Raw genomic sequence first — 25974 nt, 5'->3', positions numbered from 1 at the left:
CTGGCTGTCTCAGGGGAAGAGAAATACACTGGCTTTGTTCCCTAGGACAATCCATGTTGTATTTATATATGATATAAATACAAATTGTACTTATAAAGTGCTATAAAAGTGCAGAGGGCAGAACCCACTGACCAGATTCCAGAAGCACGTGTAAGGACTGCACTCTGCTGTCCTCTTCCCCTTACCCAACACTGCTCATTTCCCTCCACAAGGAGTGCTGGGACTAGGACCAGCATGGAGAAGCCAGGCTTTCACATGGCCTGGGGGAGGCTTGTGGCACCGGATATAAGCTTCTAGGGCTTCAGGGGTAAGACAGCAGCTCAACTAAGGGGAATCAGATGGCTACCTAAAAGTAACATTGGAGGGAAAAATTTGAGAGGAAGGATAAATGTGTGAGAGTCACAGGGACCCTTTCATGTGAGAAAGGGAAAATGAAATGCAGTCAAATGAAACCCATTCGATTTGGAAGCAGATGAACTTTTCATTCAAAGAACACTATCATTCCCATTTTCCTAATGAGATTGGGGTAAACCATGTTTCTAATAAGTAGCTGATGCAAAATTAGGTGTGTTGACTTCTTTACTCCAAATACACAATCTCAAGACAATGGCTGAAATTTCAGGTTTTGACAACTGAAAGAATTAAAGAGAACATCCTATCTTTCCCACTGTACCTTTCGGTCTGAGTGAGACACCAGATGGGAAGGGATCCCTGGCAGAACCTCTAACAGATCTGCGCACTGAGAGGAATGTGCACTGAGGTGGAGCCTTGGGAAGATTGTGCCATTTGCATTGGGGAGGAGCCTGGTCCCTTCTCTTCCTGGGTGGTACCTGGGATTCTGGGAGGCAGGAAACTGGCTAGCAGGACTATCACTTTGCTGAGAGTCCCTGTTTCCCTTTTTTCCCTTTTCACCCAATAAATTCCATTTTTTCTCATCCTTCAAAGTGTCTGCGAACCTAGTCTCTCATGACCATGTGACAAGGACTTGGCTTTTAGCCGAACTAAGGAGAAAGTCCTACAACATTAGGAAGTCAGCCACTACTTTATTTTTTATGACCCTTTCCAGGAGTAAATACTGCTAACTCACGAGTTATTGTCTCAGAGGTGTTTGAACCAGAGCAACTCCACCTTGAATAGGAGCTGGGTAAAATGAGACTCAGGCCTACTGGGCTGCATTCCCAGGAGGTGAGGCACTCTAAGTCACAGGATGGCATAGGTCAGCACAAGATATAGGTCACAAAGACCTTGCTGATAAAACAAGTTGTGGTAAAGAAGCCAGCCAAAACCCACCAAAACCAAGGTGGTGATGAAAGCAACTTCTGATTGTCCTCACTGCTTATTGTGCACTAATTATAACGCATTAGCATGCTAAAAGACACTCACACCGGTGCCATGGCAGTTTACAAATGCCATGGCAACATCAGGAAGTTACCTTATATGGTCTAAAAGGAAGAGGAACCCTCAGTTCAGGGAATTGCCCACCCATTTCCCAAAAAACTCATGAATAATCCACCCCTTGTTTAGCATGTAATCAAGAAATAACCATGAAAATAGCCAACCAGCAGCCCTCAGGGCTGCTGTGCCTATGAAGTAGCCATTTTTTATTCCTTTACTTTCTTAATAATTTCACTTTCACTATACTCTTTGGATTCACCTTGAATTATTTCTTGCCCAAGATCCAAGAACCCTCTCTTGGGATCTAGATTGGGACCCCTTTCCAGTAACAATTAGACCAGAAAATATAATTGTGTGAACCCAAGTTTCCTAGGAATTGAATGCAAACCCACAATTTCAAGTAGTCTAGGAAACAGCCATTCAACTAATAATGATAACAGGTTGCTACTGATCTGAGTCGAATAGGGGGCTCACCTAAAACGGTAGGGGGAAAGAAAAATCTCCCTTTTTAGAAAGCTGCCTCATCCTCGGTTACTCTTAAGTGTTCTTTCTCTCTCTCTTCCCCCCTTCCCTCCCTCCCTCTTCCTCTCTCTTCCTCCCACCCCCTTAAAGAAATATTTAGCTTATACTTGTAATGAGCCTTAAGAAGCTCACTGGGGCCTTGCCTGAACATTGCCTGTAATTTAGGGTGAGTTATGTTTCAATTACCTCTATGCTATAGCATACTGTTGAGGGCAGGCATTATGTCATGTCAGGGATACAGGTGAGAGAAAATACGGACGCCCCCGTTACAGGCGGTGATGGAGCAGTTTTAATAATATCGGAAGAAAATGGACCATAAATGCCTTTCCAGCTGTACCATTACTGCGCATTAGCGATACCACATGCTCAATGTCGGGGAAGGAGGCTGAAGGCAGGAAGGGGTTACAGGTATGGTGGGTACTGGAGTTTGTTTTCTGCCTTTAGAAAAGAGGCAAAAAAATCCTATAAAAACCATAGAAATGTCTGGGATTTTTCTGTGAGTAATGATCTTACCAAAGATACAAAACACTAACTTTTTAATTTAAAAAAATCTAATTTCTAGTGTTTCCTTGTTTCCTGCAAGAAAGATAACTTACATGTGCTCTCACCCTCCCTCCCATTCCCTCTCTCTCATTTTCTCTGCCTCTTTATTTTCTTGACACAAATAGCAGTCATTGCTCAGAGAATGTGCAGGATTAGGCTGCTTTGTAATTCAAACCTTTTATTCAGGTTACCCTTATGTTCTAAAGAGGAAAATACGTATTGGCTAAATGGCCTTGTTATGGATATTTCCAATTGTGAATAGGAGGGTGGCTCCCCCCACACTAACCTTTCCAAACCATTACTCCATTTTTCACCTACTTTGGAATTTAGCTAATTCTAATTTCCAATTTTTTTTTCCAAATAGGGGAAAAGCATATATAGATATTTTTCTTTGGCGTGATTGGTTCTTTTAAAAAGAGGAAGTGGCAAAAATGAGCAGCCACAGCCAGATGATGACCTATGCTTTCAGGATTTGTGGTTTGCAGGTGTTGAGCCTCATGAAATAGAGTAAGAAAGATGAGGATGTGGTGGGTTGGTGCATCCAACAGCCCTTTAACTTTGGTTAGTTAAAACAAATACATTCAGTCAGAACTGTCTCTTATTTAATCAAGGAGGAATGTGTTCAGTATCTAAAATAAATAGTATACATGGCTGGTCTAACTTTCCTTGAATCAAAATGACAGTGTAAGCCTAAAATAAAAAGGACAATATGAAACATGGCACATGCACAGAAAACTGGAAAATACAGAAAATTTTAAACCAACTGTGGTTGGGAAAGATACATACTAAAGAAAGATAATTGTCCATGTGTGGTTAATAATTATTTTTTTCATGTAGATATAATTTGGACTTACTGGAGAATATTCAAACATTTCACATAAATATAAAAACCACCTCTGTTATTATTTCAGTTATTTGTATATCTTTTAATGATTCTATCTAATGTGTTGACAAAACTATTTATTCATTCATTCATTTACTGAACAATTATTCATTGAGTATCTACTATGCAATGAGCACTGTTCTGCTCAATGTAAAATGAAGACATCTAGTGAACATAATAGATATGGTGAATATCCTCCTGGAGTTAATATTCTATTGGGAGAATTAGACAATAAATCAAATACATGCAGTTTGTGATGCGTGCTAGCAAGCAAATGTTATGCTAGAACAACTTTACAAAGTCTTCAGAGAAATCAGAATTATATAGCATATGCCACTCTGCATTGTGCTTTGTTTACTTAAAAGTGGTGGGAATGAGCTTATGTCATTAAATATTCCTGGAAAACGTTTTTAATGGCTGGATAGTCTGTCTTTTTAATAAACCTTAATTTATCAATTTATGAATTCTATCATATATTTTTTTAATTTGGGGGTATTTGAATTGTTTCTGATTATTCACATTTGTAAATAATAACAAGGACCATCTATTGCATACATGTTTGCCAACATTTCTCATTAGTTTGAGTAAATAGCTTCTAAGAAGCAGAATCACTAGGTTGAAAGGTATGAGCATTTCAAAGCCTCTTGATGCAAACTGATAAACTGTTTTCGAGAAAACTTGCTAACCTATGCTCCCAACCGAATGTCTTCTTGGAAATAGCTAATATTCAAAGCATATTGACTGTGCCCCCAGATCCTGTTCTAAGTTCATTACATGGATTAACTCATTTAACTCTCCCCTATAAAGTATGTGTACTGTATTACTAACCCCATTTATTGCTGAAGATTCTGAGGCACAGAGTAGTTTGTCTAAGACCACACAGTAGTAAATAATAGTGTCAAGATTTGATGTCAGGCAGACCAGCTCCAGAGTTCTATCTCTAATTGATTAGACATTATTGCTTCTGATGCTCTCATCAACATTCTGTATTATCCTCCTTATTCTTATTATTTTGAAAGTAAATAATGTCATCCTTTTGTTCAACTTTGTTTGTGTACTTAGTAGTAGAATTAAACACTTTGTCACTTTTTCAATTTCAGTTATTCCATGAGTTCCAAATCCCTTGATTCTCTTTTCCTCTGGAATATCAATGCTGTTATTTATTTTGAAAAGCTCTTTTCACATTAAGGCTACAACACTGTCTGTTACAATAGCTATAGCATTTTTTCTCATCTTGATATTTGTTTTAAATTGCATTTTTGTATAAACGAAAGCACTATTTTTATTCATCTTTTGATATGCTTATCAGAATCTTTTAATTTTTTTTGGCATTTCTCTTCCATGGCTTTTATCTAAGAAAATAGTTTTTTGCCTGAAGATCTGTTAACTATTCACCTATATTTTCTTCTGTTTTTGTTGTTGCTGCTACATTTCTATATTTGATTTTTTAATTCATGTGAAGGTTATTTTTATGTAAATAAGGGAAAAAATAAATTAGTCTTTCAAACAAAGTTAAAATAACTATTCCTGACTCACACATAGCTTCTTCATTATTTTATGATGCATTATTTGACAAATAATAAGTTTTTGAATATACTAGAATTTATCCCAACATTATAAGTTTTATGGATCTGTCTGGAGATATTTACATCAAGGGATATAAAATTGCTCTAGCTGTAAAATCAATTTTAACGTCCAGTAGGAGACAAATCCCCCTCTCCATCTTCCTACTTTTCTTAGCTGTATTCCCTCCAGTTTGTTTTCCAGATGAATTTTAAAATTACTCTGCTATGTCTTTCTACAAAAAGAAAAATTAATAAATACAATTGATCCTCATTACTTGCAATTCTATATTTGCAAATTTGCCTATTCTCTAAAATACATTTGTGACCCCAAATCAATATTTATGGAGCTTTCTTTGTCATTTACAAACTTGAGCAGAGCAGCAAAAAGTTTGCCATCCCAAATGCATATTGAACTAGGTGATGCAATGTTTTCTTGCTTCAATTCTCATGCTATAAACAAGTGTCCTTCTTGGTCTTAATTTAGTGCCCCTTTTTTTTCACATTTCTGTGTTTTTTGTTGATATTACTGTTTAAAATGGCCCCAAGTATAGTGCTGAAGTGCTGTCTAATATTCCTTAGTGCATAAGGCTGTGATGTGCCATACAGAGAAAACAGTTGTGTTAGATAAACTTCCCTCAGGCTTGAGTTATAGCACTGTTGGTCATGAGTTCAGTGTGAATTAATCAACAATATATGCTAAATAAGATGTCTTTAAACAGAAACACAAAATAAAGTCATGTACTGATTGGTTTGTTGGGGCTCTGAAAACAATACCTTAAAATATAGTGCTTACATATGCTGAACAAAAGAAGCTTGACCTTCCCTGATCCTGTCTCTCAACACTGTCTCTCCCAAACCACAGGATATTGTCTGAAATTCCCTTACGTACCTAAGAACCATTCCCACCAAAAGAGGACACAATTGCCTCTAATCCCTTCCCTAAATTTTTATGAACAAGAGAAAATTAAAATTCATATCACAGAGGAAGGATCTGAAAATTAACCATCACACCTACAAGCCCAAAGGAACTTCATCCCAAACTATTGTTTATTCCCCAGTCCCATTCATTTACAAAGAGAATCATCATTTACAAGCTAATTTCTGTCTCCGTGATCCATCTCTCCTAAAATTATTTACTATGCCTCTAAAATTGTCTTCAGTCCTCCATTTCACTCATTGCTATGAAGTGGATGTTTAAGCATCTGGCTCTTCTTTGAGCTTCATACTTTGTGTATGGCTCCTGTGTTTAGCGCACATTAATAAACTTTAGTGCCTTCTTTTCTGTTAGTATGTCTATTGTCAGTTTGTTTTATAGACTCAAATTATCAAACCTTCGGGAAGAGAGAAAATATAATTCTTTTCACAGGTTGATGAAAATATTGTGACCAGAGGCTCATAGGATCCTAATCTTGTATGTCCCCTAGAAGTGATGATTCAGGATTGGTAAAGTCATTGTTCACAGTAAATTTATAAAACATAACAACCACAAATAATGGGAATCAACTGTATTTTTATAGATATTGTTTTAAATCAATGTATTATCTTGAGAAGGATTCACTGTTTCAAAATAAAGACACCCTCATCCAGAAATATGTTATGTTTCATAGTTGTTTTATTCCATAATAGTCTACTGATTTTATTATGCTCATTCCCAGGCACTGTATTGTTCTTATTTGCTGTTGTGAATGGTTTTATTTTTCTCTTATAACTTTTTATGGGCTATTGCTGGTTTACAGAAAAGGTATTGGTTTTTATAAAACTATTTTTACCTAGTCACTTTGCAAAACTTCATGCAAGTTGATATTTTTCCTCCGAATAAAATCAAATATTAGGCAAAATAATTCTAATTGTAATTTTTGTTCCAATAGTTTTGTCTCTTGTTCCTAGATATCATCTTGTTTTATTGGAAAGAACTTTCACAGCAAACAACTTTATCTCATTCTTGATTAAAGTGGGACTATTTCTACTGTTTTGCCACTAAGTACAAGCATACCTTGGAGATATTGTAGGTTTAGTTCAAGATCATCACAATAAAGTTAATCTAGCAATAAAGTGAGTCATAAAAATTTTTTGTTTTTCTGGTACATATGAAAATTGTGTCTATACTGTAGTCTATTAAGTGTACAATAGCCTGTTTTTAAAAAATGTATATACCTTTTTTAAAAAATACTTTATTGCTGACACAGAGACAGGAAGTGAGCACAGCTGCTTTGGAAAAATGGTGCCAATACACTTGCTTATAACAGAGTTGCCACAAATCTTCAATTTGTAAAAAAATCCAGTATCTGTAAAGCATAATCATGTAAAGTGCAATAAAATGAGGTATTCTTGTATAATGTTGTGTCTTATCATGTTTAGCAATGTTCTGTAAGAGTTGTGATGGCATGAGTGTTGAATGTAATCAGAAGCCTGTTTAATATTTCATGAGTAGTCATTTTTCTCTTTTGGTCATTTGACCTAATTAGTACATTTCTTAATATTAATTCACCATTATATTCTCTCGATAAATTCCATATTGTATTTTTTGATTATATTAAAAGTATAATGGGATTCGATTTACTCTTTGGTTATTTAAGTTTTACCTCTCTATTTAAGTGAGATTTTATTTAAAGACAAAAATACAGATAGCAATTTGGTTTTGATATATTTTATTTCTGCTGCCATTATGAGGTTTTTGTATCTGAATTTAGTAATTTTACTACATTAAGTCAATAATGTTACATCTTTTTCTAAATGCTATTCACTAAATCTTTGAAAAAATTGGTCTGTATATAAACATGGAAACCCCAAATTTTAAAAATACATTTCTGTAATTAATTTAATTCCCAATTACTTTAAAGTGTCTCAGATTTCTCCTGGGCCATTTTGATAATTAACATTTTTGGATATTGCTCATTACATTTGTATTTTTAAATTTATTTGCATTTATTAGAAATGGTATCATTTGCTAATTTAAACAAAATTATCCTCTCTTTTTAAATTTTCTTTCTCATGTCAAATTTTGTTTATTTTTGTTATGATTAATTCGTTTTTCCAGGAGCTTTTCCATTTTTGGTTTGTTTTCAAAATGACCACATTTATTTTGAGAGAAAGGCTTAAAGAATTCTTTCGTGGATACTTCAGGACTTTCTTTAATGAAGAAGGAGTGGGCGTCGAGGGGAAGATGAAAATCCAAGAATAGCATGACCCAAACTCAAGGGGATGAAGACTGTTCTGAATCAGGAGGGGAAGCTGGCAGCCTTGTTTCTCTGCAGGAACAGGGGCAGTAGATGAAGCATAGCATACCTCATTATGAAACGTGGTCAGGAGCTAGCATTTGTAATGATGATAAATGGTGTGCCACTTTAAAACTTTGAGCAAGATATGGAAGGACCCAAATTATGCAGTTTTTAAGTGATTTTAGGAGAAATTCATGAAAAGGCTTAAAGATTGAGGCAGGAAGGCTTTCCAGGAGGGTATTAAAGTCCTGGACAAAGGGATGAGTAAGAACAAACAGATTAAAGATTTCATGGTTCTAGTGAAAATATAATGCTCATCTAAGAAGGAGACATTCATTCTGACAAATATAAAAGTATCAATGGGAATGTCTGGGCAGAATATTTGAAGGTGTAACTATCCCCAAATTCTAGGATAAATATTCCTCTTTGGGCCCCTGATATATGAGAAGTCAAAACTAAACAACTTCTCAAGCAGAGCTTTGAGAAGTTCTGTTCAATACAAGCAGTGAAATGACATGCAGAAATCCTGCGTCAGAAGCATAGCAGGTTTAAGGAAGAAAAGGCCGCCTTGTAGCCGGTGCTCAAAGGAAGGGGAGAGCCATGTGAGACATGGCTGGACAGTAGACGATACAAGGCCTTGGAGACCATATTAAGGAATTCACTTTTTATTCTAAAAGCAATGGAAAGTGATTGAAAAATTTTCATCAGAACAATGTATTCAAACTTAAGTATCAAAAAGATCTGTGTTCCTTTAATATAGAGAAAGGACAGGAGGAGGGCCTGAGTGCAGGAATCATGGGGGTGGCTACTGAAGAACGCAGGTGAGAGGTGACAGCAGCCAAGACCAGAGGGATCCCTATGCTAACTGAAAGGGAAAGAAAGGACAGATTTCAGAGACATTGAGAAGAAAAACTCAGTAGAATTTGATGTCTAGCTAAAACGGTGTGGTGAAAAGAAAAGGCCATGTCAAAGGAGACTAGTTTTGAGGCTTATAAAAATTGGATGGTTAATGTGCCATTCCTCAAGATAAAGAATACATTCTTGAATACTTATAAAGAGCCAAAGACCCTACTAAATTTTTTTTCATTTAACTTTCCTGGACCTCAGTTGCACAGAACTGTATTGATTTCATAAATTCTCATGGTAAGCACACTATACCATTTAAGCCTCATCATCCCATCTCCCTCCCCAAGGAAATTCCACTACTATAAGGTAAGCAACACTATTACCCCCATTATACAGACGAGACACTACAACTTAGGAACAAAAATAACTTGCTCAGAGTCACAGAGTTGGGGATGATGGAGATTTGTCTGACTGCAGGGAATACAGTCTTCACAATTATACTCTTTACTCTTCCTGAATATAATTAAATGCAAGTTAATTGGTCCAGGCTTGACCTCCAAGACAGGTGTCAAGGGGAAGGAAATCAGTAAGAATAACCTGGTCAGGTAGGAGATGGGAATAGGTTAGACTGGGCACAAGGAAAATTACAGACCAAAGATAAGTAAGTAAATAGTTATTACTTAATAAAACACATTTGGGTTTTTTTTTTAAACTCTAATTTGTAGTCAATTTTTACAGTAATTTTGAAAATCTTTAGAAAGTTTTAAATAAGTACTTCAGAATTCAGGCTTTCAATGATTGATTTCTATTCCTTCCCTAAAGTCTCACTTGAAAGGATCTCTTGATGTCAAATATGGTTCTTTGTGTCATACAGAAAAACAAATAACATAAAAACAGGTTCTAATCCTTCTAGCAGATATTTTCCAAAGCTCATTTCACTTACAAATCATGTCTATATACTTATGTATTTATTTCCTTGCTGAATATTCCTTTTCTCCCCTCCTGTTCTCAACCAGAGCCTCGTATTCCCAGGAGTCCTCCCCAGGTGAAACCTCTGAAAGCCTGCTCATCACTGCCACAATTACCCCACAAATAAGGAAAGATGTAGGGACATTTCCCCATCATTTTTCCCCTTAGGAGGAAACTAAGTCCTATCTGTACTGGTTCACTCCTCCCTAGTCTGAGGTGGGGCACAGCAAGGCAATCATACATTCTCATCACGGCTCAAGCACAGTCGTGCTCTGGGGAATTTGTGTATAATCTAATTTATGTGGAGCCACTTCCAAAGGAGATCATGGAACTTCTGGTTTAATTGGGGTGATCTGGAACACTCAGCATCTGTCAGTGAGTAAGGAGATGATGGTGCATAAATAGAAATAGAAATTGCTCTGCACTCTCTCCTTAGCCTATGTACGTTTTCTCTGAAGCTCCCAGCTGTGATACTTCTTACTGATTTCCTACTCTTCTTCTTCTACCTTTTAATCTTTCTGGAATTCTCTTCTATTCTTTAACAAACAAGTTTATGTGGGGATGGGTGAACTCCTTCCTGGAAGAGAGTGGGAGTCATCCCATACCCACCTAAGCTTCTCCATCCTCTCTGACAAAAGCCCCGGTGGGATTAGATGGATGGCAACAGGCTTGGGTAACATGGAGCTGTTACCCTCGCCAACTAAAAAGCAGCTTTAATTATGTCTGTAACTTGAATTAACTAATTCAGAGCATATTTATTGAATGTTAACAACATGCTAGGCACTCTTCCAGGCACTGAGGATATAGCAAAGAGTAACCTACCAGTGAGGAAATCATAAAAGCAGAATTAAAAAGTAAAACATATCGTATGTTCTTTGGTGATAAGTGCTATATAGAAAAATAAAGGGTGAAAGGAGGAAGAGAATAATGGAATGGTAAGGTCAATTCCTTTTTTGTTGTCTGTTTGATAGGCCTTTTATTAAGAGTGTTTGCAACATGTCTCCTATGCCACGGGTGTCAGGCAGTGTCACAATGCAAGCTTTGTTCTGAAAGAGAATCTCATAGATTTTACAGGCTCTAGAAGGAGAGTGACATTCCAATTTTCTCCCAATTCTATTGGAAGGCCAATCTTAAATGCTGTATAGGAGGATCTCATTGAGAAGATATTATTTGAGCAAAGATGTAAAGCAAGGGAGGGAATGAGTCAGTGGCTACATAGGGAGAGTGTCCTAGGCAGAGGAAACAGCTTCTACGAAAGCCCTGAAGCAAGAGAATGTTTGAAGTGTTCGAGAATAACAGGAGATGCAGAATGAATGGAATTGAGAGTGAGTGAGGCAGTTGGATATAAGGTGTGTGAGGTGAGGGGGTGGGGTGCAGATAATAGAGGGGCTCTTGTTATTGAGCAAAAGGAGCTTGCTGCCATATGCACTAGAAGCCAATGCTATGACACCAGGTTTTGAGAAAAGAAACACTGTGTATTGAAAGTCAACTCTCAAGGAGATAGGAGCCAAGCTCAGATCTCCCTATGCTGGCTTCAAGGCAGTATATTTTAACTAGAAAAGGTTCAGGGAGTGGATTTTGAGATTAGTAAGTGATCGGTGGAAGGAAAGGAGAGCTCTGGAAAGGCCTTGGGCACGTGCAGTTATCTTCTCATGCTACTTCTGGGTTGCATGTGCAAATTCAGGGGGAGTTAGTAGAAAACGTGGTGTAAATTTGGGCTGTGACATCAGCAAGCTCGCTCTGCACAGACTCCAGTAGGCCACATTGGTTCCAAAGGATTTCAGCCAGTTTTTTTAATCTCATAAGCAGTGGGAGATTCAGCGTTTCTGCAAGTTGTTTTTTTTTTTTTTTTCCTTTCTTTTCTTTTTGTTTTGTTTTGTTTTTTGAGATGGAGTCTTGCTCTGTCACCCTGGCTGGTGAGCAGTGGCGCGATCTCGGCTCACTGCAACCTCCGCCTCCCAGGCTCCAGTGATTCTCCTGACTCAGCCTCCCGAGTAGCTGGGATTACTGGTGCCCGCTAGCATGCCTGGCTACTTTTTTTTGTATTTTTAGTAGAGACGGGGTTTCGCTATGTTGGCCAGGCTGCTCTTGAAATCCTGACCCCATTGTTTTTTTTGTTGTTTTTGTTTGTTTTTGTTTTTTTTGTTTCTTATCAGTCATCCTGCAAACTCAGGAATTTCTGTTACTCATTGGTTTATTTAACTCTTTAGGGCATGGTTTCACTCTGGAGCCACTGTAAGAACTTTTTTGGCTTTTACTCTGAGTGAGATGGGAACCATTGCATATTTGAGTACAGATGTGACATAATTTGACTTATGTTTGAACAGAGCTAATATAAACTAAGAGTATTCTCAAGGTCAGCTGGGCATATTTATTCATATTAAAGAGTTTTAGAACATAGATACTGTGTGGGAGACAACATTGTTTAGGAAAGTATCCACTTTTTCAGGGAGTTGGCAATCTCTTAGAAGAGATGAGCCAAATATTTGGAAAGCAGTTAGTGCTCAGACAGATGAAAAATTATGATTGTAGGTAAAGGACTTTGAACCATTAAGAAGAACATTAATAGGAATCTTCCAGAATAGTTTCATAGAGAGGAAGGGACAGAAACAAAGAAATGAAACACTGAGGGAAAAGTTTTGAAGGATTAGGCAAATATTGTTATTTTAATGACATGTCCACAAATTCTCTGATATCCCTCCCTTCGAAAAGTGAATCTTGGCTTATAATCAAAAGACAGGCAATAACAAATGCTGGTGAGGATGTGGAGAAAAAGGAACCCTTACACTGTTGGTGGAAATGTAAATTAGTACAACCACTATGGAAGTCAGTTTCGAGGTCCTCAACGAACTAAAAATTGAGCTACCATATGATCCAGCAACCCCTTTGCTGAGTATATATGCAAAAGAAAAGACATCAGTATATTGAAGATATATCTACACTCCTATGTGTATTGCAGCACTGTTTACAATAGCTAAGATTTAGAAGCAACCTAAGTATCCATCAACAGATGAATGGATAAAGAAAATGTGGTACATATACAAAATAGAGTTAGGGTACTATTCAGCCATAAAAAAAGAATAAGATCCAGTCATTTGCAACAACATGGTTGAAACTGGAGATCATTATGTTAAATGAAATAAGGCAGGCACAGAAAGACAAACATCACATGTTCTCACTTATTTGTGGGATCTAAAAATCAAAACAATTGAACTTATGGAAATAGAGAGTAGAAGGATGGTTGCCACAGGCTGGGAAAGACAGTGAGGGAGCTGAGGGGAGGTAGGGATGGCTAACAGGCACACACACACACACAAAAAAATAGAAAGAGTGAATAAGATGTACTACTTGATAGCACAATATGGTGACTATAGTCAATAATAACATAATTGTATATTTTAAAATAACTTAAAGAGTATAATTGGATTGTTTGTAACTCAAAGGATAAATGCTTGAGGGGATGGATATTCCATTCTCCATGATGTGCTTATTTCACACTGAAATAAGGGATCTTAGAGGCCTGTATCAAACAATCTCATTACCCCATAAATATATACACCTACTATGTACCCACAAAAAAATAATTTTTAAAAAGTCATTCTTAATCCACTTATTGAATATAGACTGGACTTAATGATTCACTTCTAGCAAACAGAATACAGATGATGTGATGGAGGAAAAATCTGAGACTGAGTTATAAAAAGACTGCAGCTGCTGGCTTGGGTGCACTTTCTGACTTGCCTATACTCTGTCTTTCTCTCTCTCTCTCTCTCTTCCCCACTCTTCCTCTTATCACTCATTCTGAGGAAAGCCATTTCTTGATCTTTTTCATAGAGAGACTAATATGGGGCAGCACTGAAGACTGCTGACAGCAACCACATAAGTGAGCTCAGAGTGGACACAACAGCCCCTTCAGAGGCTGCGGCCATGGCAGACAGCCTGACTGCAATGTCGTGAAAGATGCTGAGGCAGAACCATGCAGCAAAATCATTCCCAGATTCCTGACTCTCAGAAAATGTGTGAGATAATAAATGCTATTATTTTAAGCTGCTAAATTGTGGGGCAATTTACTACTCAGCAGCAGATGCCTAACACAAGGTATATTCATGAATAGAATGAACGTAGATAAAAACTGAAAGAATATTAACTTGAGAAAAGAAGAGGCGATTTAATATGTTTACTTTTTTGTTGTTGTTTGTTTGTTTTGTTTTTTGGAGACTAGGTCTGGCTCTATGGGCTGGAGTGCAGTGGCACAATCTGGGCTCAGTGCAACTTCTGCCTCCCAGGCTCAAGTGATACTCCTCACTCAGCCTCCCAAGTAGCCTGGACTATGGGCACATACCACCACACCTGGCTAATTTTTGTATTTTTAGTAGAGACAGGGTTTTGCCATGTTGGCCAGGCTGGTCTTCAGATGGCCTCAAGTGATCCGCCCGCCTCAGCCTCCCAAAGTGCTGCGATTACAGGCATGAGCCACCACGCCTGGCATGTTTGCAGTTTTAAATATGGGAGACTTTATGCTAGTCATTAATTTTTCTGAATTGCAAGTAACAAATATGCATGAAGTGCCCAAAATATCTCAGGCACTGTTGCATCAGTTATGCAGGTGAATTATGAAGTCTTTCAAAGTTCTCTATAAGCTGAACTCTGTATCCCCACGGATTAAAGTATGTCTATCACAGAAATTGAAAGTAGTAAATTCTAAGGGCAGGGACAACATTTGCGTCATAGATTTGCCTTTCATAGCAAAATTGTCTCTCTCTTTTGCCGAATATAGAAATTAAACTTAATTTCCTATTCCTTAAAAAATAATATTTGTGATTTAAACGTAAGCCTACTCTAGAATGTTATGTAAAGTTGTATCCTTTAACTGAGTAAATGGCTGTATTACAACTGAGATAGCACTTTGTAAGTTTCCTTTTCTTCTTTGCTTAGATTAATAATATTTATCATAAAATGATATATACACCTTTTAAAAAAGTTAAGCACAGTTCAGACAAGAATTTTAAGATTTACACTTATCGTATCATCCAGTAATTATCATTTTTAATATTAGGTAAACTTCATTTCAGACACAGAGAGAAGAGTGAATGGAAAGATGGGTGAGAGATGGATATATAGATAAATAAATTAATGCAGAAATAATTTTACAAAAATTGTATCATACCATAATATGTCGCTTTTTCATTTGTATTTTAAAATGAGCTTAAAAAAGATATAGGAAAAACTGCTGGATTTTATATAAATATTCTTAAGATAGGAAATGTTGTTTCTAAAAAGATAAAATAAATTTAAGAAAGAAATAATTAGATAAATATTAAGAAGTTGGAGTCATAATGGTTCTTTTTTAACTAAATGTGTCAAATTTAGTCAATAGTGATTGATTGCTTGTTCTGAAAAATGAGGAAATTAGCACTCTCACCCACCCACCTCTCCTGCCCCATCTCCAGATTTTATTATGTTATTTTAATAATATCAAGTTATATATCATTTGCCTTCTGTTCTGAAATATTTGCCAGTTTTCTCTTAGTTTTGTATTAGTATGGATTTAGTATTCATACCAATACCTTCACCATAACTCTCCCATTTCTAAGTTTAAAAAAATTTATATTTCAATTGGCTCTATTTCATCAACTACATTTTACAAAATAATAATATAGTCCTCTAGTTCCTGCATGTTTAGGGATATCTGCCTAGTCCTTTCATACATAAACAACCACTTGAAATTTATAAAAATCATAAATGACTTTTCTTTCTTAGAATCTCATAGATTTTTTCTTTCTTTTCTCTTTCTCTTTCTTTCTTTTTTCTCTTTCTTTGTATTTAGTGTTACTTTAGAGAAGTCTGAACTTGCCCTTTTTTTCATCTTTATGCCTGAGGAAATTTTTCTTTATCATCAAAGAACTCTGAGAATTGATGGGCACTGTGTTAGAGTAAGTGGGAAGTATAGACACAGCTTCCCATGTTAAGCACGAGCAAAAAGAAAATAATTTGAATGGAAACTATTCAAATATATCACAGTGATCAAAGATTTAAAAGTGGATGAAAAGAGACAGCTCAAGAACCCAATTTAGAAGACAGCATAGCTCAAGGAGTAAGCGGTGAAGTGAGCTACATCTAGAAATACTTTTGTTGTTGTTCTTTCCTGTGTTCTATCATTTGGGCAGTTTTGCTCTATTACAGTCACATGACTCTAAAAGCAGGACATGGTTGAGACAAAAAATTTAAGTCTAATATTTTTGCCACTATGTTTGTAGGTGTTCCAAGGTTTGGGGAAGATAAAGCTCAGGTTAAAGATTAGATTAAGTGGCAGGGCTCTGGGGACATTTCATATCATGCCCTGAAAAACATACATACCATGCTTCTAGAGGCCCTGCCTTACTATGCTAGACAAAATACAGACCATCCCCCTGCAAAGAGGGCCACACCAGGCTAGACTTATTCAGAAGCAAAGTGAACACAGTGTGTGAATTGATAGCCTAGCCAGAGCTTTCTCCTCTGGTGGGCTCAGCTGATGAAGCCTGTGTTATCAGTCTTGGGATGACAGCTGGTCACCTAGTGACTAGTGACATAGCTAGTCACAGTGCTGCGTCACCATTGCTTGTGACCAGCATCTGTTGAGATAGGCCAGTGCCCACATTATTCTAATTATTAAGTATTTTAGATAGCTCCTTGTATTAATTTTCCATTGTTGTATAACAAATTAGCACAAACTTAACAGTTTGAAATAGTACCCAGTATGTCTATAGGTGAAATTTGGGTGGGCTTAAATAGGTTCTCTGCTCAGAGTCTCATAAGGCTTAAATCAAGGTATCAGCCAGATTCAGCTCTCATTTGGAGCTCTGGGTTCTCTGCCAAGCTCATTCAGATTGTTAGCAGAATTCAGTCCCTTGTGGTGTAGGACTGTGGTTCCCATTTTCTTGCTGACCATCTGATGGGAGTTGCTCTCAGCTCCTAGAGGTCACTTTCAGGTCCTACCCATGTGGACCTGCCACAACATGGCAGCTTCTTTCTTCAAAGCCAGTAGGAGACTCTCTAGTCGGAATATATCTCTATCTCTAGTAAGAAGACTATATAGATAATTTCTATGTAGTCTTACAAGGTAATATAATCACAGGAATGACTATCTTATCACATTCACAGTTCCCATCCACACTCAAGGGAAGGTGATTGTACAAGGCACATACAACAGTGAAAAGGAATCTTGGAGGACATCTTAGAATTCTACCTACCACACCCTCTACTATATTGCTTGCTTTGATTCCTTGCCTGCCTAAACATTTAGGATCATCCAAACCACTCATGTTTAGATCAACTTCTATCTCTGATCCCTTCCTAGCTAGCTCTGTTCTGTAGGATGGCCACTCACAGGCATGACAATATTTACTTGGTACATATTTTGAAGAAACATCAATACAAATGTGCTTAAAAATAGTATAGAATACTTTGGGGAAACACAAAAGAAGCTAAGCTGATAATACAAAAGTGAGTATCACTTTATACCCTCTATGATGGCTATAACTTTTTTAATGGGAATTAAATGTTGGCCAGGATGTGGAGAATATGGGAACCATGTACACTGCTGGTGGGAATGTAAAATGTTTCAGCCACTATGGAAAACAGTTTGACAGTTTCTCAAATTTCCATAGATTTAGCATAGATCTAGCAATTCTACTTCTAGGTACATATTCAAAAGAACTGAAAACTGATACTCAAACAAATACATAGATACTCATATTCATAGCAGCACTATTCAAAATGACCAGAAAGTGAAAACAACCCAAATGTTCATCAATGGACAAATAGATTAACAAACTGTGGCATACACATAGAATAGAATACTATTCATTTATAAGAAATGAATACTGATACATGCTACAACATGGATGAACCTCAAAAATATTTGAAGTAAAAAGAGCCAGTCATGAAAGACCACACATTGTAGAATTTCATGTATATGAAATATCTAGAATAGGCAAATTCACAGAAACAGAAAGCAGATTGGTGGTTACCAGAGAACAGAGGGAGAAGAATATGGGAAGCAACTGCTTAATGAATACAAGATTTCTTTTGTGGGTGATGAAAATGTTTTAACACTAGATAGATGTGGTGGTTGCAAAACATTGTGAATGTACTAAATATCACTAAATTGTTACTTTAAGATGGTCAATTTTATGTTATCTGTTTTGTAACACATAACACTATCTTCTCCATGATGAACGCTAAGAGAAATTCTGATAAGCATTTAGATCGATATTGTTGCAAAACATAGCACATTTTTATACCCCTTTTTCTTAGCATAAACATGATTCAGCACATGCAAAGTCCAAAAAGAACCAAGATTAAGAGAATCATAGAAGTTCCAGTATGAGTCTAAAAAATATACTCACGAATAGAATAAAAATAGAAATAAAGAGCAATTAAAATCAGAGCAAAGACAATCAACGATACCTAAGCATGGCATTTCTGTTTCTCCCATAACATATCCAGCCTTCTGTAAGGTAATATGCAAATGGAGATGATCAGATCAGAGCTTACTGAAATTTATACTATTCTAATGATACTTTCTAATAGGAAAAAATAAAATTATGTTGGCCAGATGTACTTTAAAAATTTATATTGGCTTTTAACCCTCTTTATATATTAATTATGGACTTTTCTAAATTAGTTGAGAAATAAGCATTTTAAAATATCAAATAGAAGTGATGCTTATCCACTAACAGTCCTATTTTGGCAGTGTCATGTCTATGTCTACACAATAAAGTTTGGAAACAACTGCAATGACATATTCTAATACTTGTACTCTATTCCACAAAGATCTAGGGTTTCTTGGGAGCCAACATTAAGGTGAAAAACAGAGAAGGCATCCTAGCACCAGAGTTCCAGGTAGCCCCAACCCATACTCACCCATACAGCAGCTCCCCTTTGTATCTGTCTTACATAGTATGCTTCCTGATGTTACCTGAAAAGGGGTTTAAAAATGTGAAATTTACAAAAATGCATGGAAAATATGAAATACACATATTGAATCTTTTTTCAATACACATATTGAATCTTTATTCAAAAATACACATAATCTTTATTCTCATAAAATTAATTAAAATACTGAGACAAATATATAAATCATAAGATGTTGAAAGCAGTGTCTCTTTAATATCAATTGGATGCTTATTAGATTAAATGTCATCAGTGGAGAGTAAAGCCAATGAAAGAAGAAAACTGTGTGGGTTTTTTGTACAAAATGCTGAAAATATTTCAATGAAAATTATGCCTAGAAGACAAGGTAAAATTAACAATTTTATAATATTTTGCAACCCTCTGAGAACCATAGATCAACCATGAAGTATGCAGTACTTCTGCTCATCAGATCTCTAAACATATTCTCAGAAATATACTATGCACATGCCATACATATACTATGTTTCTCAGTCAGAAGGAGAGAAACTATAGTCACTTGATCCTGCCTCAGTTATGTAGCTTTCATAATTGACACTACTATCCCGTATCAGCTCTGCTAATGATAAGCCTGAAAGAATTTTTCCACATATGTGGGCCTTGCAAACTCAGCCCCAAAATGCTTCTAATATCTTGGGCTGTTACTTAAATTTTGACATTTATGTGTCCTATTTCTTCAGTTAAGCTATAGTATCTTTTAAAACAGGGACTATAGCCAATGTGTCTGGGTCTTTCCCACAGCAATAGCACATGCCTGATTCTGAATGAATGACCATGAAACATCAGTGTGATAATGTGCTGATGTCAGTGATCCTGATCACAATAGCCATCATAATGGAAAGTGCAAACACCCAGGACTCTTGGTACCAACTCGAATAGGGACAAAGTGCTGAATATGTATGAATGCTCAACCTGACATCAGCAGGAAACCCACAAACTTAAGCAAAAAATAAATCTTTCTGAAAGAACAAACATGTGATGCTACAAGGATTAAAAACTTTATCCCTAAAAGTCCCAAAGCAGTCACAAATAATATAATAGACCAAGTACTGAAAGGGCAATTTGCTGCTGAGAGTAAAGATTTAGAACTGGAGAGAAGCTCTGGCCAGATTTAAATAATGGCAGAAGGATCAAAAATAAGAGATGGTAGAGGATCAATTGACCGGCCTGTGTGTTGAGCCCTAAAGCAGAGTGACACAGATGCCAACACCTGCATTTGAGTCCATTTATTTTGAAAAGCACATTCAGTTCAAGCTTCTGTGTTTTCAAGGTTATACTGAAAAGTGTATAAGGTTATCAGGTATGTAGTTTTTAAATATGGAACATGGCCTAACTAGATGGGGTAGAGGGTTTGGTCTTCATTAATATTTGATTTCTAGTAGGTTAAAATATGGGGCTGTTACACATTTAACTATGGTTGATCACTGAATTACAAAATGTAAATGTGTTCAAGTATGTATTTTTATTTAGCAACCCATTTTGAAATAAATTGCTCTTTAAGAAATTGTAAGTCAAACACAAATTTATATTTATTATTATATGACAAACTTTACAAAACATTTCTTCAGATATTTCCATGAAACATCTAAATATGGAATCCAAGAAAATAATTAAAGAGACCTGCGTGTAAAGCCAATACCAGATTAGAATAGTGATAAAAATACTTAATACTTTTAATTCTTTTACTATAGGCAGAAAAAATGCTAGCAAATGAATTATTTTATATAATTATCACAATAATACAATGAGGTTCATATTTACTATCTGCATGTTACAGATAAGGTATGTAGGTTTAAAGTGGTTAAGTAGCTTTCTAATCATCAGCCAATTAGAAAAGGAATCTGAATTTAGACTCAGGCTTTCTAATTTCAGAACTCACACCCCTCAACACTGGTCCACCCTGGAAGTTGGAAAGAAGTATCTTCACTGACATGAGAACCACATATTTGCCTAATGTTTGTCATTTTTATTTTAAAAAACACATTTCCTTCATGTGCAATTTTAAAGGGTTGATGTATTAAATTGGATGTATAATATCTTGAGACCTGGCTTTTTTCTTTAAGCACAATTTCTCCTTTTTTATTACAAAAAAAGTAATGAGAAAAATAGATATTCATTCTACAAAAGAATGTTCAAGCCTAGTTACTTACTGAGCCTTTATTTGCATTTGGACCCTAAAATTATCCCATCCCTTCACTCCACGTATCCTGTATTTCTGATTTTCCTCTAAGAACCAGTACTCAATTCCTACTCCATGACTACATTTGGAACTTCACTGCTGAGTTTCTGGTTCTGCTGGAGCTTCCAAGAATGGTGGGCTAAAGTCCCTTTCCTCGATAATCTCATTTATCACGGTTTTCTACTTGAAGCAATACTGTCTATGAAGTGCAACCTGGCTATTCCTTCTCCCGTAATCATTGCCTCTCTGGATTTTCCTTCTTCCAAGACTCCTTTTCCTGATTCCCTTTAACACCCCTTTCATAATTCACATCCAGAGAGTTCTCTGCAATCACCTACCCATCCCAATCTCCATTATTTATTTCATTTTATTGCCTTTCACAATTCATATAGTAAATGTTTCTTAGAACAGAGGCTGCTCTAGTGTTTCATTGGATTTGTCTCATTTTATTTCTGGTCATTGAACGGCACAGTGATATCACGTGAGGTTGGCCATAGTTCTTTTCCATTGCCATCATAAACCTTTATGACTATAGGTGAGTTTGTCTTTTACCAGTTCACTGTCTTCCTCTAAAGATAGTCTCTCCTATCTCATGCGTAGGATGCACTAATCACTAATGTCCCACAGAAGGATATCCTGAGCTGTGCTTGGAGCCATTTGGCATGGAATCTTACAGAGTGCCCCTACCCTCTGTGCCTGGCTTCCATCCTCCTGACTCTTTGTGACTTTCAGATCTTAAAACTAAAATCAGGTGCAACACTTAACCTCCAGAGGAATAATCTGTGGCTCTTATATTGAGATGATTGATAAACACTTTCCCCCCTCTTTTCTTATGTTTGTTTTCTTAATTAGATTTATTGTTTTTCTACTCTCTCCTCTCCCTCAAGGTGCATGTGCACACGTATCCACTCCCGCAATGTGGCAAAGGCTTGGAAAGGTACCCTTCCCCAGCCTTCCTCCCCAGACTCTAACCTCTTTCAAATGGGCATGAAGGAGAAGTTCTCTTTGATGTTCATTTGAATGTGCTTATATCTTAATTCCTCTGTGAGTTTACATCTTTTATTCATGTGCACTTTAAATACCCTCATTAAATGAAATAATCATTGAGATAGGAACAGTGTCTATGATTTCTGTTGGAGCTTCCTTCTATTTCCCAAGATGCGGCTCTCTGCACACTGAACTCTCCTGACTTTCTTCACCCAAGTGACTTTAAAATCAGATGAAATGGTGAGCCTCACCTCCAGACTGTGCATACAATTAAACGTAATGGTACGGTTCAAACAAGAAGCATCCTCTGTGGAAGAAGAAATACTTTGAGGGCTGGGAGCGGTGTCTCATACCTGTAATCTCAACACTTTGGGAGGCCAAGGCGGGTGGATCACCTGAGATCAGGAGTTGGAGACCAGACTGGCCAACATGGTGAAACCCCATCTCTACCAAAAATATAAAAAATTAGCCAGGCATGGTGGTATGCACCTGCAGTCCCAGCTACTCAGGAGGCTGAGGCAGGAGAATCACTTGAGTCCGGGAGACAGAGGTTGCAGTGAGCCAAGATCGTGCCACTGCACTCCAGCCTGGGTGACAGAGCGAAACTCCGTCTCAAAAAAAAAAAAAAAGAAAAAGAAAAAGAAATAATTTGAACTAGGGGGTTTTCTCAGATTTAAGTGCCTTAAACTGTCACCTACCTCAAACACATCTCTTTTCTAGTAATTTTTTAAAAATTCACCCATAGAATCATACTCAGAAATGCAGGCAGACAGTGGGGAAATCTAGACTGTAATCCTGCTTCTACCCCTTCCTAGCCCTATGTCCTTGAGCAGGTTATTCCACATCTCTGAGCCCCAGTTCCCTCAGGAGTTAAATAAGATAATGTAAGCCAGTGCGTGGCCCATGCTAGGCTCTCAAAACATGTTAGCTATTTTTACACTTTATGTATACCAAAGTTTATGGATCCTTTTGCCACTCTTCAATGCCCTAAATATAGTTAAGAAATCTTCCCAACAGTTGCTTTATGATTATAGGGCTCTTGTTCCAAACAATCTAGAAATCTGCAAAGAAACTCATGAGTAGAATATGGTCATGTTTACATATTAAGCAGCATTTTTGGCAATCAGCAATAAAAAAAAGGGCTCTAAAAAGGGGAAGGGAAATATGAAAAGAAAAAAAACCCTTTTGAAATAACGATTTCATCTTTTGTTCTGGCCTGTCTTGGGGTAAAGAAATGCCAATTCAGAAAGTCCCTGGAGCTAAGCAAATTCTCTACCATCAGCTCCTGGGCTGCATCAGCAAAGCGAGGTCTGCTTTCAAGAAATGTGAGCCCAAGAGTCTTCCTGAAGCATTCTCCACACTGGTGCCACTGCCTTGCTGTACTTCTGAAGGCCACAGAGGGCAATGGGACCACTGCCAGGCCCTCCCCTACTTGGCATAAAACTCAGGCAGGCTTTTGGCCTGATGAGGCAGCCCTCTCTATTTCCCTTGTTCTCTGCCTCCCTCACTCCCTCCTGGATATTAAACTCACTGTGGTTTCATCCACTTTATCATCTCATTTGCTTTCTGATCTGATCCCAGGCTGCCATGTGGCTGATCAAAGGCAGATGTGAGCTCTCAGCTTCACAAAGGAGCCCCTGTATTCAAACAAACATGTTAATTTATTGTCTCCTCGCCTGCAGCTCCCTTCCCTTGCTCTCTTACGTTTCCCAGTATATTCATTCACTCTCCATGCCCCCTCCTGCTATTTACTCTTTCTTTCTCCTCTCTTGTTGTGACCTTTTCATTTTCATTTCTCTTTAAAATCTCTCCGTTTTCTCACTCATATTCTATTGTAGGTTAAAATGATAAAATTGCTTTTACTGCCATTTCATCATCCTCATTCTTGAAAAATGAAATTATACCAAGATTTTTTTAAACCTCTTAGAAGTTTTTATTTTCAGCAGCCAAATTTGTTTTTAATAGTGGCATATGTTATCAAGTTCCAGTTTTGTTTTCTTCTGTCCTGTCTGCCCCTCTCATTCGATATTTTCCACCTCCCCCTTCTCTCTGTCTCCCTGCCTTTCAGGGTTGCCTTTCTCTTTGCCCTTTCCTTTCCTAATCTCTCTCTTTCCTTTTTATGTCCCTCCCCTCTGAGACAGTCACCCCTTTGCATTCTCTCCAACCTCTACCATGCTGCTGCTTTCCTCTCTGCTGACTTTTTGCTGAGGTACTACTTCCACAGTTTTGAAATTCAGTAAATCCTTGATAGTTTGCCGTAATTTGGAGAGAAGGTCAATCAGAAGTAATAAGCCCAAGAAACAGAATATTTTACAGAAATCTGCCAGTTGAAGGATATTAAGTGAACACAATATGATTGTTGACAGAGAATAAGGAAAGCTATTCACAGAACTACCAATAACAACTTACTAAGTTTTCAGGGCTGTGGGTGATTCAGAGACGAACAGGCTTGATCCCTGCTCTCAAGGAGAGTAAATTATAGCACAGATAATACAGCACGCTTTCGTATTACCTTAATAAAGGCACAGTGTGTGAGAAGCTACTTCCTTTGACAAACATTAATCCCATGCACTGTAGTTAGAGATGTAGAACACTCAAATGTAAATCTGACATCAACTTCACCCTCAGGACACATAGATTCTAATAGAGGATCAATTTATACATAAATAATTACTATGCAAATCAAAAAACACAACAAACAAACATATAAAATCCATATAGTAAAGGTCAAGAGAAGATCCAGGGGAACATAATTAATTTAAGCAGGAATATAGGGATGATGTCATGACAGAGATGCCATTTCACCTGGATCTTGACAGATGATTTGGATTTGGTAGTTAGTAAAAGGTAAAAGCCCTACAAGGGCCGGATAAACTTAACGCCAGGTTCTGTTCATTGTGAGAGAATTGGGATCCCCTGTCTGAGGAGTCTGAGGCTGAGTCCAGGCCTGCTGGGGTACTGTGCTGTGACGCTGTGACTGATTAGCAATCTCTCCCTTGGACTCAAATGGGACGGTAGAATCATGCATGTCCCACTTGTGACTTCTTGTGCTAGGGAGAAAGCTCTGCACGCATGAGCACAGGTTCAGAGGTAGGAAAGTGATGGGGACATTAAGGGGGCAGAAGAGTGGCTAGTGTGGCTGTTGAGCAGGTTGTGAAGGGAGGCAACCAAGGTGAGACTAGAAAGATCAGCAGGTGCCATATTGTGGAGGCCTTTGAACATCATGTATAGGAGTCAAATATTCAAGATTTTTAAGCAGGGGAAGATAGAACCAACTCTGTGCCAAATCTATTGAAGAGGGAATATATTGGATGAAGAAAGACCAACTAGGAAGCTACTGCAATCACTCAGCAAGTGATGATAAGAGACTTCTTTTAATAAATATGATGGCAGTGGAAAGAGAGGATTTGATTCAAGCAATATATCTATGGTAGAATCTCTTGAGGAAGAAGAAGAGGAATTGGAAATGAAACAGATTGGCTAGCATAATGATGATACCAGTAACCAAGGGTGGGGGATGACAAAGGATGACTGTTTAGGAGAGAAATGAATATAATTGATTTTATTCATATTCAGTTTTGGATATTGGTGAATATAGCAGCCATAGTGGAGAGAAAGCATAGAAGATGAGAGATCATTTGAATACCTTTTGGGGCAAGATTGCATAAGCCCAGGAGCTGAAAGCCCATTACTTCCTTTTTAGTCAGCAAGTATTTATTAAGCACTTACTAACTATACGCCAATGAGATGAAGCATGACCCTAAATAATAGGATATTGATGTTAAAATTTCAGCAGCCAAAAAAGCAAGAGGTGTATCTTGAGTTGAGCCTGAAAAGTTGACAAATACCTACCATGGGTAAATTGATTTCACCAGAATTGAAACCACCTTAATGTGTCCTAGACTTTGTGAA

The sequence above is a fragment of the Pongo abelii genome, chromosome 2 (genome assembly GCF_028885655.2).
Source record: "Pongo abelii isolate AG06213 chromosome 2, NHGRI_mPonAbe1-v2.0_pri, whole genome shotgun sequence".
In the NCBI taxonomy this organism is placed as follows: domain Eukaryota; kingdom Metazoa; phylum Chordata; class Mammalia; order Primates; family Hominidae; genus Pongo; species Pongo abelii.
This window is presented reverse-complemented; position numbering follows the sequence as displayed.